Source organism: Nematolebias whitei, chromosome 3 (genome assembly GCF_014905685.2).
Source record: "Nematolebias whitei isolate Nwh7 chromosome 3, NemWhi1, whole genome shotgun sequence".
Taxonomy (NCBI): Eukaryota; Metazoa; Chordata; class Actinopteri; order Cyprinodontiformes; family Rivulidae; genus Nematolebias; species Nematolebias whitei.
The window spans coordinates 46,306,067-46,316,591 of NC_056500.1; positions in this window are offsets into that span (position 1 = coordinate 46,306,067).

Genomic DNA, 10,525 nt, shown 5'->3' on the forward strand with positions numbered 1-10,525 from the left:
AAGTTGTGTAGATGACCAACCTTTGTTAAGAATGCTTGGCCCGTCACGTCGACCTCCGGTCGTCCCGGTAAGCTCTCCTCCCTGAGGAGAAGCTGACGCGCAGTCTTGTTTCAAGGTAAGCGCCGAGGAGTATTTCTCAGTGACAGGTCGCTACACGCTGGACAACGCCATCTTGTAATTTCCTCTTATCGCCAACCCTCGGGAGCGTAGTGTCGGTGGAGGGGGGCTGAGCGAATGCTCACCTCATCCCACCTCGTTTCGCTTCGGCGATCACACCGCTCCCGGCCAACGGCGCCCTCTGGGGTAGCCCGACGTAATCCAGGAGCCGCTGGCATGAAGGGACCCTTTTATACGTCCCACGCCTTTCCCGCCAGTTCGGATGATCCGGCGGGAAGGTTGTTTTTTCTAGGTTCCATTCCGGCTCACCGTCCTGATCCATCTGGCCTCGTTTTCCCAACAGGATGTCCTACGGGTGAGGCCACAGCCGGCTTTCCTGGTAGATTGGGGGGCCGGTCTCCACAGTCCGCACCCATCTCCAGAACAGGGGTTCACCGAGCGGAAATTCCCTCATTGCCCCCTGGAGCCGAGCCTGACGGAGGCTTCATCGGAGCAAGATGTCCAGGTGGACCAGCGTCCTGTGCCTCCGGTTAGCGTAACCCAGACAGTGACACCGCTTTCCAACTGAGCTCACCAGCATGCGTTCCAGACGGCCACAGCGAACAACACGTTATGCTGTTGACGTACACGTTCAGAGGCGGGAAGAGACGTTGGGCCCTCTGACCTTCGGTTAGCTCCGCTCTCGTCGTTGCTGTTCGCTAACGGCGCTATCGGCCCCTGCAGTACGCTCCGTCTGCAGGGCAGCTGACGTCATCCCCAACCGGTGTGCCGCTTTTGCTGTCTGCTGCCCCGCATCGCAGCCGGAAAACGAGGTCCCAGAGGTTCTCCTGGTTCATCACTCCACCTTCCTCTCAGGAGAGCTACAGAAGTTTTTTGTTGGAGGGCCTTTCATCAGCGAGAGATCATTTCAAGATGCTCCACCGCTGCACAACGCCTCCCCAGCTCTGCTACGCCAGTCCCTCCCGTCAGACATTCCCGGCATCCGGAAGTTCAATTTTTCCTGGACTCCGCCAACAGGGGGCCCTCTAGGACAACAAACAGAGCTCGGGGGAAGATAACCAGGTGTCGGTTTGCTGGAGGTGTGTTGATGACGCGATGTGGAATAAACATCATTTTACGATGAAGTGTCTTTTAGCCAGGCTGTCGGCACGGATGATCTGACAAGCGGCCCCATCACACACACTCATCACGAATGAGCCTTTTAAGGTTGTTTCATTCACTGCCAGCGGTGCTAACACGCGCTCCCGTGGCACGAGCAGCCTTCACCTATAAGGCGATGCGTTATGAAAGCGCGCACGCAGCTCTCAGCGTCCGCCGTTCACATCAACGTTAACGTGAGACCGCAGTATGAGCCCAGTAACGTATCTCGCTCTCGGCAGGAGCGACACGCGTTTTCATCGCAGTGGTGTCAAACGCGCGCTCCCGCGGAGTCAACAGTTTCACAAGCCTCACAGCGGCTCCGCTCCTTCATCCTCAAATAACGTTTTCTGAATTAATACTGCAGCTCGTGGAATCCCTCAAAAGCTCACGTGATTCGCAGCCAAGAATGAACGTGTTCTGCAGACCGAGGCCAGTGGTAACCTCGCCCCACTGATGCCGCGCGCTGCTTCCTGACCGCACCAGCGTCAAACGCGCGCTCCCGCGGCAATCCTTGCTTAAGGCGTCGCATGAATGAGGGCGCGCACACACGACTCTTCAGGGCACATCGGCTCATACGTGCACCCGCTTCCCGAGCGTTTACACGGAGCAGCTGCACACAACGTGAGCACAGCACAGATGAGCTGCGTCCCGCAGCATCAGCAAACGCACAACGATTTGCATGCTCGGGGGCGCGCGTTTTTTCTTTCTCCTTCAGCACGCACCAGCTCACATCAGCATGCATGTGAGTTCACAGCATCAACGCGTGCCCGCTTGATAACTTTATAAACGAGTGGCAATGAGCGCGCGCTCCAGACAGATACCATACCACTTTATTTATAAAGCACTTAAAACAGCTACAAAGCCAACCAAAGTGCTGTACAGACAAAACAACAGGTAACACACAAAGCAAAGTACAAAATGAGGTAAATCAGAATATAGACAAAAAACGATGCAGATAATGACGACAAACCAGTGTGGAGCATACAGGATCAAAACACAGATCATCTTGTGTTGAAAGCTATTGAATAGTAGTGAGTTTTTAAACGGGACTTGAAAACCGAGAGGGAGGGGGCCTGTCTGACAAGCAGAGGTAACTCGTTCCAGAGTCTTGGTCCTGCTACAGAGAAGGCCCTGTCACCTCTGCGCTTAAGACGAGTTCTTGGAACTGTGAGGAGCAACTGGTCCGCTGACCTCAGGGAGCGTGGTGGGACATACGGTTGTAGCAGATCAGAGAGATGGGGGGGGGGGGGGACACTGTTCAGTGATTTGTAGACATACATGAGTATTTTGAACTGGATTCGAAAGTGAACCGGTAACCAGTGCAGTGAGGCCAAAACTGGTGTAATGTGCTCTCTTTTGCCTGTACTGGTTAAAAATCGGGCTGCTGCATTCTGGACCAGTTGTAGTCGTGCAATGGAGGTTTGACTGATACCAAACAGGAGCGAATTGCAGTAATCAAGCCTAGATGTAATGAATGCATGTATTACTGTCTCCAGGTTATTTTTGGACAATATGGGCTTCAGTTTAGACAGCTGCCTCAGTTGGAAGAAGCATGATTTTACAATCATGTTTACATGATTGTTAAGTTTCAGGGAAGGGTCCATTATCACGCCCAGATTAGTGACTCTTTGTATTTCTGACAAGGTTAAAGCGGAAAGGTCGATGCACTGGTTTGTGATCGTGTCGTTGGGAGGGAACAACATGACTTCAGACTTCTTTTCATTGAAACTTAAGAAGTTTAAACCCATCCAGTCCCTGATGTCAGCCAGGCAGTTGAGCAGCGGTTGAATAGAGCATGTACCATTGTGTCTTAGGGGGAAGTAAATTTGACAGTCATCGGCATAGAAGTGGAAGGGCATGTTGTGTTTCCGGAAAATAGCACCAAGCGGCAGCAGGTATAAAGAGAATAGGAGGGGACCCAGGATGGACCCCTGTGGAACCCCCCATTTAAGCTCTGCCTCTGCGAAACTAAAATCCTTGATGGAGACACAAAAGGATCTGTCATTGAGGTAAGATCTGAACCAATTGAGGGCTGATCCTGTGACGCCCACCCACTGCTCCAACCTAACAATGAGGATCTCATGGTTGATGGTGTCAAAGGCGGCTGTGAGGTCCAACAGGACAAGCAGCACAGAATCACCGGTATCTGTGAATCTGAAGATGTCGTTAAAGACCTTCAGCAGGGCAGTTTCAGTGCTGTGGAGAGGTTTAAAGCCAGATTGGAAAAGCTCTAAGATGGCGTGATCCTCCAGGAAGCACTTCAACTGGTACTCGACTATTTTCTCCAGTAGTTAAGAAACAAATGGGAGTTTGGAGACAGGCCGGTAGTTGGAAACGACTGAGGGGTCAAGATTTGTTTTTTTCAGGAGAGGCTGGACAGCAGCATGTTTAAAGGTTTTTGGCACCACGCCAGTGGATAAACTACTGTTTACTATGGCAAGAATGGACAGACCTAGAGTTGGAAAAACCTCCTTTAGTAGTCGAGAGGGGACCACATCAAAGGGGGAGCCTGAAGGTTTCAAGCTGCACATGACCTGCTCTAGAGAAGATAGAGCGATGGGTTCAAGATGGTCAAAAGGAGTTACAGATTGAGGTGGGATGGATGGGTCATGAGTTGGAGGGGAAATGAGAGCCCTGGTGGTAGCAATTTTTTCCAAAAAGAAATGTAAGAAGTTGTCGCACAGCTCAGTTGAGGCTTCCAGAGGTGATGGTTCAGTGAGGTGGAGAACAGAGTTTAGGGTGGAGAAGAGGACACGTGGGTTGTGAGAGTTTGAGGTAATTATATCAGAGAGGAATTTTGATTTAGCAGCTTTTACTGTTTTCTGATAACAGCGCCAACTCTCTTTAAGTATTTGAAAAGAGACCTGCAGCCTGTCTTTCCTCCACTTTCGTTCCGCCCTCCTACATTGCTGCCTAGCGGCCTTAGTGACATCACTCAGCCAAGATTCTGCTCTGAGTTTTGATTTTTTGGTTTTAACAGGTGCAACATGATCCAGAGTCTTTAAGCAGACAGAGTTGAACTGGGATGTCAGCTCTTCAGTGGTGGTGAGAAACACTGGGGGCTGAATGATCATTTCAGAGTTATAAACATCTGTGAAACTTGCGACAGTGAAGTGGTTAATGGTCCGAGTGCGACGTGCAGGAATGCACGACTCAGGAGTTAGATGGGGGAGGGCAAACTCAAACCGGACTGGCATGTTGTCTGAAAAAACATTATCACCAATAACAAGATTATTAACAGTCATATCATGAGTTAAAAGAAGGTCCAGTGTATGTCCACACTCTTGGGTGGGACCGTTTACATGCTGAGTTAAATTAAATGAGTCCAATAAATCTAAAAAGTCCTTAACCAAGGGCTTCTCAGGACAGCACACGTGCAAATTAAAGTCACCAATAATGAAAAGATGCTCATATTTTGGTGTGATTTCAGCCAAGAAGTCAGAAAACTCATTTATGAAATCCTAAGACCGAGGTGGGCGGTAGACAAGTGCAAATAACGTCGGAGGTGAATGTCCGAGTTCAAAGACGCTCAGCTCAAAGCTGGTGTGGGAAACTGGGCTGGGCAGTTGTTTACAGTCAAAAGTTGATTTGAATATTTTTAATAATCCACCACCGCGCCGGCCTGATGGCCGCGGGGCGTTAAAACACAGACAGTTCGGTGGCAGTAATTCCGTCAAGGCGCTGGACTCACCCGGAGACATCCAAGTCTCTGTGATGCACAGCAAGTGCAAATCGTGCTCTTGAAAGTAATCCCTGAGGATAAAAGTTTTGTTAGTAACAGATCTTGCGTTGACCAAACACATCCGGATACTGTCCAAAGTGGAGCCAGCAGCGGTGAAGTTATGGCCGCAGGTTTTCAATAACAGCCCCTCCAGGTCGGTCCGAGCTGCGCAACGGCTGACAACTAAAGCTGGTTACCTGGTCCGGGCACGCGGGAAGCTGGAGACCATGACCACCAGCTGGAGAGGAAGATGCAGCGCGCAGAGCTTTCAGCTTCACCAGCTGACCAGCGCGTTTTCCCCGGCGTCTGAAGCGAGATCTCCGGGCAGGCAGGTGAGGAGCGCAGCGGAGGTAATCTTGCACGTCCGCCAGCAGGGGGGGAGGAGGGGGGGGTCCAGAGGTATGCTGATAATGGTCAAAATAAGCAACTTCAGTGCCGACTTCAGATAGGCGAACCGTTTTCATCCGGGGATTCACGCTGCAGTACAGCTCAAACCCTGGTGCGGAGGAACTCTAATGCCGTTTTCTGTCATTTCTAGAACATATCTCGTCCCCTCTCGCAGAAGCTCAGGAAATTCTGATTAAAATATAATTTCCAGAGTCTCAGAAGGAGAAGAAAACGCAGGGTTCCTCTCTCGTCACTCCATGGTCCCAACGAACCGGAAAGATGAGATTTATTCTAGATTTGTCAATTTTGAACTGTGAGAAACAACATTCCATTAATGCGCCCGAGCCGCTCTGCAGCCGCCGCACAGAGCAGGGAGGAGAATTCTGCTTTATCTGGACATCTGCTGCTGCTGAGCAGTTTGTACAGACAGGTGGCAGCAGTGCAACTCACGTGAACCGGTTGAGTGATATCAGCTGTTTCCGTCAGCAGACCTACGTTACACGTCAGACTTCACAGAGGCACACACATTTAACGAGCTGTGGGGGCGCTGTGGTTCTCTACACAGCAGCTCATTTAAATGTTTTTGGAGTGTCGCACGGGATTTTTGAATGTGATTCAACACTTTGCCTCTGAGCTGCGGAATCATCAGGGTTTTTGATTCACACAGACAGCAAGTGACTGTTGCATACATAACTGGCCGGAGATGTATGCGCTCAACCCATGTGCCACATTGTGAGACAGATGCTGTGTGGGGCACACCCAATCTGCTCTCCATTGGATTAGGGTGCATCTCCTGTATTCTGAACAGGTGATGGATATGATATCCAAAGACGGTCCTTTGCGGCACGGGGACCTGGGACCTTCCACCCAGAACTATGGCTCAGATGCGGCAGAAATCCTGCGAAATTATCATGGAACCACGGGACGATCCACCACTAGGGGTGGATGTGTCTGCTCACAGCCTGTGGTCGTAATGCTTCTTCACCTCCCTCACTCCCTCTGATATTACGGTTTTCTGAACCGAGCTCAGGAGGTGGGACTGACAGCTCCTCTGTCCCAAGTGCGTGAACAAATCATGGTTCCCAGGCCTACCACACTTGTTATCGGGGCGCTTGTGGAACCTGCCGTGGAGGGAGGACGCTCTCCTCCAGGCGGGAGGAGCGATCAGGAGTTAATCAGAATAGGCCAGCACCTGTGGTCTGGCCGCTGTGCGGATCTTTTTGAGAGGATGGATCTCTCTCAAGATGTAGTGCGTATGATTCAGGATTCACGTGCTGCAACCACCACAGCGCTGTTCACATCAAGTGGTCAGTTTTTCAGTGCTGCTGTACAGAGAAAGGTGTAGAGGCCATTTCATGTTAACTAGGTGGTGTGCCGTCCTTTCTGCAACAGCTGATGGACAGAGATCTGGCGTTCAGCTCGTGTAAAACGTTCACTGCGGCCATCTCTTCCTGTCATGAAATTTTCAAGACAGAACAGCTTTTAATCATCCGCTGATGAAACGCTTTGTAAAAGGTGTATAGAGAAGGCGTAGAGGCCACTTCATGTCCACTGGACGACATGCTGTCCTTTTCTGCAGCAGCCGATGGACAGAAATCTGGCGTTCAGCACGATTATCGTATGCTACAGCCATGTTTTCTTCTTGTCTCAAAGTTGTCGGAGACAGAACAACCTTTAATCATCCTCTGACGGAGCATTTTGACTCAGATTGAAATAGCAGCTGTGGGCCTGTTTGCGACACGAGAAAACGCTCAGTGTCAATTATGGTTTTCTCTGAGCCCGCAAGACGAACCACCGCTGGGGGTGGATGCGTTTGCCCACAGCCCATGGCCCAAAATGCTTCTGTACGCGTTTTCCTCCACCTCCTCTGATTTTATGGTTCCTGAACAGAGTTCAGGAGGAGGGATTGACAGCTCTCCTGGTGGCCCCCGAACGCGTGAGCGCACCATGGTTCCCAGTCCTGCAACGCCTGCTGTTGGGGCGCCCGTGGAAACTGCCATGGAGGGGGGACGCTCTCCTCCAGGCAGGAGGAGCGATCAGGAGTTACCCAGAAATAGGCCAGCACCTATGGTCTGGCTGCTGAACGGATCCGCTTTGAGAGGATGGGTCTCCCACAGGATGTAGTGCGCACAATCCAGGTTTCACGTGCTGCATCTACCACAGCGCTGTACACATCAAAGCAGACAGCTTTTCAGCGCTGGTGTACAGAGAAGGGTGTAGAGGCACCTCATGTCCATTAGGTGGCATGCTGTCCTTTCTACAACAGCTGATGGACAGAAATTTGGCGTCCAGCACAATTAAAACGTACGCTGTAGCCATCTCTTCCTGCCACGAAGGGTTCGGAAACAGAACAGTTTTTAATCATCTGCTGATGAAGCGTTTTCTAAAAGGTGTACAGAGACACAGGCCTGTTTCACACCCACTTGTTCCACAGTGGGATTTAACGCTGGTCCTGCAGGCTCTGATCAAAGCTCCATTTGAGCCTCTGGATCAGGTTCCACTTAAATTCTTGTCTCTTAAAACAGCCCTGCTGCTTGCTTTAACATCCGCTAAGAGAGTGAGCGATTTATCTGCCTTCTCTGTCGCTCCGTCATGTCTCAGAATTCAGGCTGACGGCAGTTCAGCTGATTTAAGACCAAATCCAGCTTTTATGCCTAAAACATCACGAGCTCTTTTAAATCAAGAGTGATATCGTTGGAGGGGTTCCCCCCGTCCGGTGCGGGCGTTGACGTGTTACTTAGCGTGCACAGCTGCAATGCGTCAAACTCAAAATTTGTTTGTGCATTATAGAAATGCATCTGCAGGTCACCCGTTATCCACCCAGCGCTTGTCACATTGGCTGTGTGAGGCCATTTCTGAAGCCTACAGAGCATCAGATTTAGAGCCTCCTGTCAACCTCAGAGCACACTCGACCAGGGGTGTCGCATCTTCGACTGCCTTGCATAATGGTATGACAATGCAGGACATTTTGCACTGCGGCCACGTGGTCAACACCCTGCTCATTCATTCGCTTTTATCTATGTGATGTGACGGCTCGTCCCATGACACATTCTGTCCTTAGTGTTTACAGAATGAATATTGTTGTTTCATGGAACTCTGTTTTACTCACATCTGTCTGCATGCATTACAGTGTGAGATGTTGTTATCAATCTCAAGTTGTGATTGTTATTTTGGTTCTATTGTCACTAATCAGTTCACGACTATTGTTACCAATCAGTTAATTTGATTAATAATCAGCTCTCCTGTTATTATTAATCTGTTCATACTGTTCAGCTGTAAACCGGTTGGTTCACGGCTCCTTTCAGCATTTCTCCCCTCCGTTGAAACTTTTTCCGGGGCGTTCATGCATTCAGAACGCGTATTTACACATCGTGCGTCTGTGCATGGTACACGTAATTAGGCACACGGGGAGCTAAGTGACAAGACGTTTTTTGGGCAAGCTTCCGCTTCATATGGTGTTCGAATGGACCCAGTGAGGCGAGGACCACATCTGCTTTGCCCTTATCCCACTAAGCGACAGCCTTAAAGGGCGAAGCCTATATGAAATAGAACATTGGTTACGTACTGTAACCCCAGATTCTATAAATATAGGCGTAGCCCTTTAAGGCTGTCGGGCCTCACTGGCTCCTAAATGGTTGAAGAAAAAGCTATTTGGGAGCCGATTACCCGCTCTTAACGTAATTTATACGGACCGGGTGGGGCCCACACAGCAGGTGGGCGTGGACTAAATTTTTTAGTGTGATGCTTCGCATGACGGGATAAAACCCACTAAGCGACAGCCTTAAAGGGCTACGCCTATATTCATAGAATCTGGGGTTACAGTACGTAACCAACAATTTTTTATCGTCTCTTTGGCCAAGATGTCAGTTTGAAATCAGGCTGCTTACTGCAGAACCGAGAGGTTTTTTTTGTTTGTTTTTTTTAAGACGGGCAGTCTTCATTTTTATTGTTTTGTTGACTAAGCTAAATTTAATTTCTAAAATATGGATAAATCTGATCTCATCATGCAGCATAAGCAACTGACTATAGGTCTGAGGGCCAACAGCGTGGTTATGTACTGACTCCTAAATGTGCTTGTATTCTATGTTTATGTAGTTTTTGCTGCTCCTTTCTTTAATGTGAAAAAATCTGAAACATTGTCACATGAACACACGAGACAACACTGGATCTTTAGGTAAGTTACGTCAGCTCTTTTTAAAAACTGAAGGTTTCTAAGAAACAGCGTTATATCTGCTGTCAAGCACAAGAAGGTTCTGTCTTGTTCTTGGGTTGTAGGCTGCACCTGACACAGGTTGGCTTGATTGTGGTCTGGGTACAATGAAATATGAAGCATCTGAAGCAAAACCTGCTCCTATTTGTCAAAAAGTCTGGTCTCAATTAAAGATCATGAGTCCTGTAACGAGATAATGGCCCAAAACAAAAGCTAAAAACAACATTTACTCTTTAGAAGTTCTTCTATGAGATCTGATCTATGAAAGGAGCTGAAACATGGAGTAGGACTCACCCTTAAAATCTGAGACAGCTGGAAGTTAACCAGTAAACAAATACCTGCTCTAGTTGCAGAAATCTTACAGAAACTGACAATCACTCATCTGCAGTGACTGATTTAAAAGGTCGAACAAGAAAATGTGAAGTTAAAGGAAACATCCTTTGTCCCAAAGCCAGTTAAGTATCATTATTTTGGTTACTTTATTTTTCTTTCTGTATGAATTGATTGTAACTATTTTCACATTATTCAACAACCAAAATGGATTTTGTTTTTTTAATGTAATGGCTAGGTATTAAAAAAGCAAACATTAAGCCCTCCCCACTACCCACATTCCTAGTATCGCCTCTGGTTCTGTGTCAGATGCGACAACTTTAAAAATGTCACTAGAACCTGATTTACGTTTGGACTGTTTTTGTCCTGTTGAGCTCTCTGAATTGTCAAAAATAGCTTCATCCAAACCATGCACATGTCTGCTAGATCTCATCCCCACCAGGCCATTTAAAGATGTATTTCCCTTAATTAATAACCACGTCTTGGATCTGCATTTGTCTCTAATAAATGGTTATGTACCACAGAGCTTTAAGACTGCTGTAATTAAACCTTTACTTAAGAAACATAACATTGACTCAGGAATCCTAGCCAATTATAGACCTATATCTAATCTACAGTAA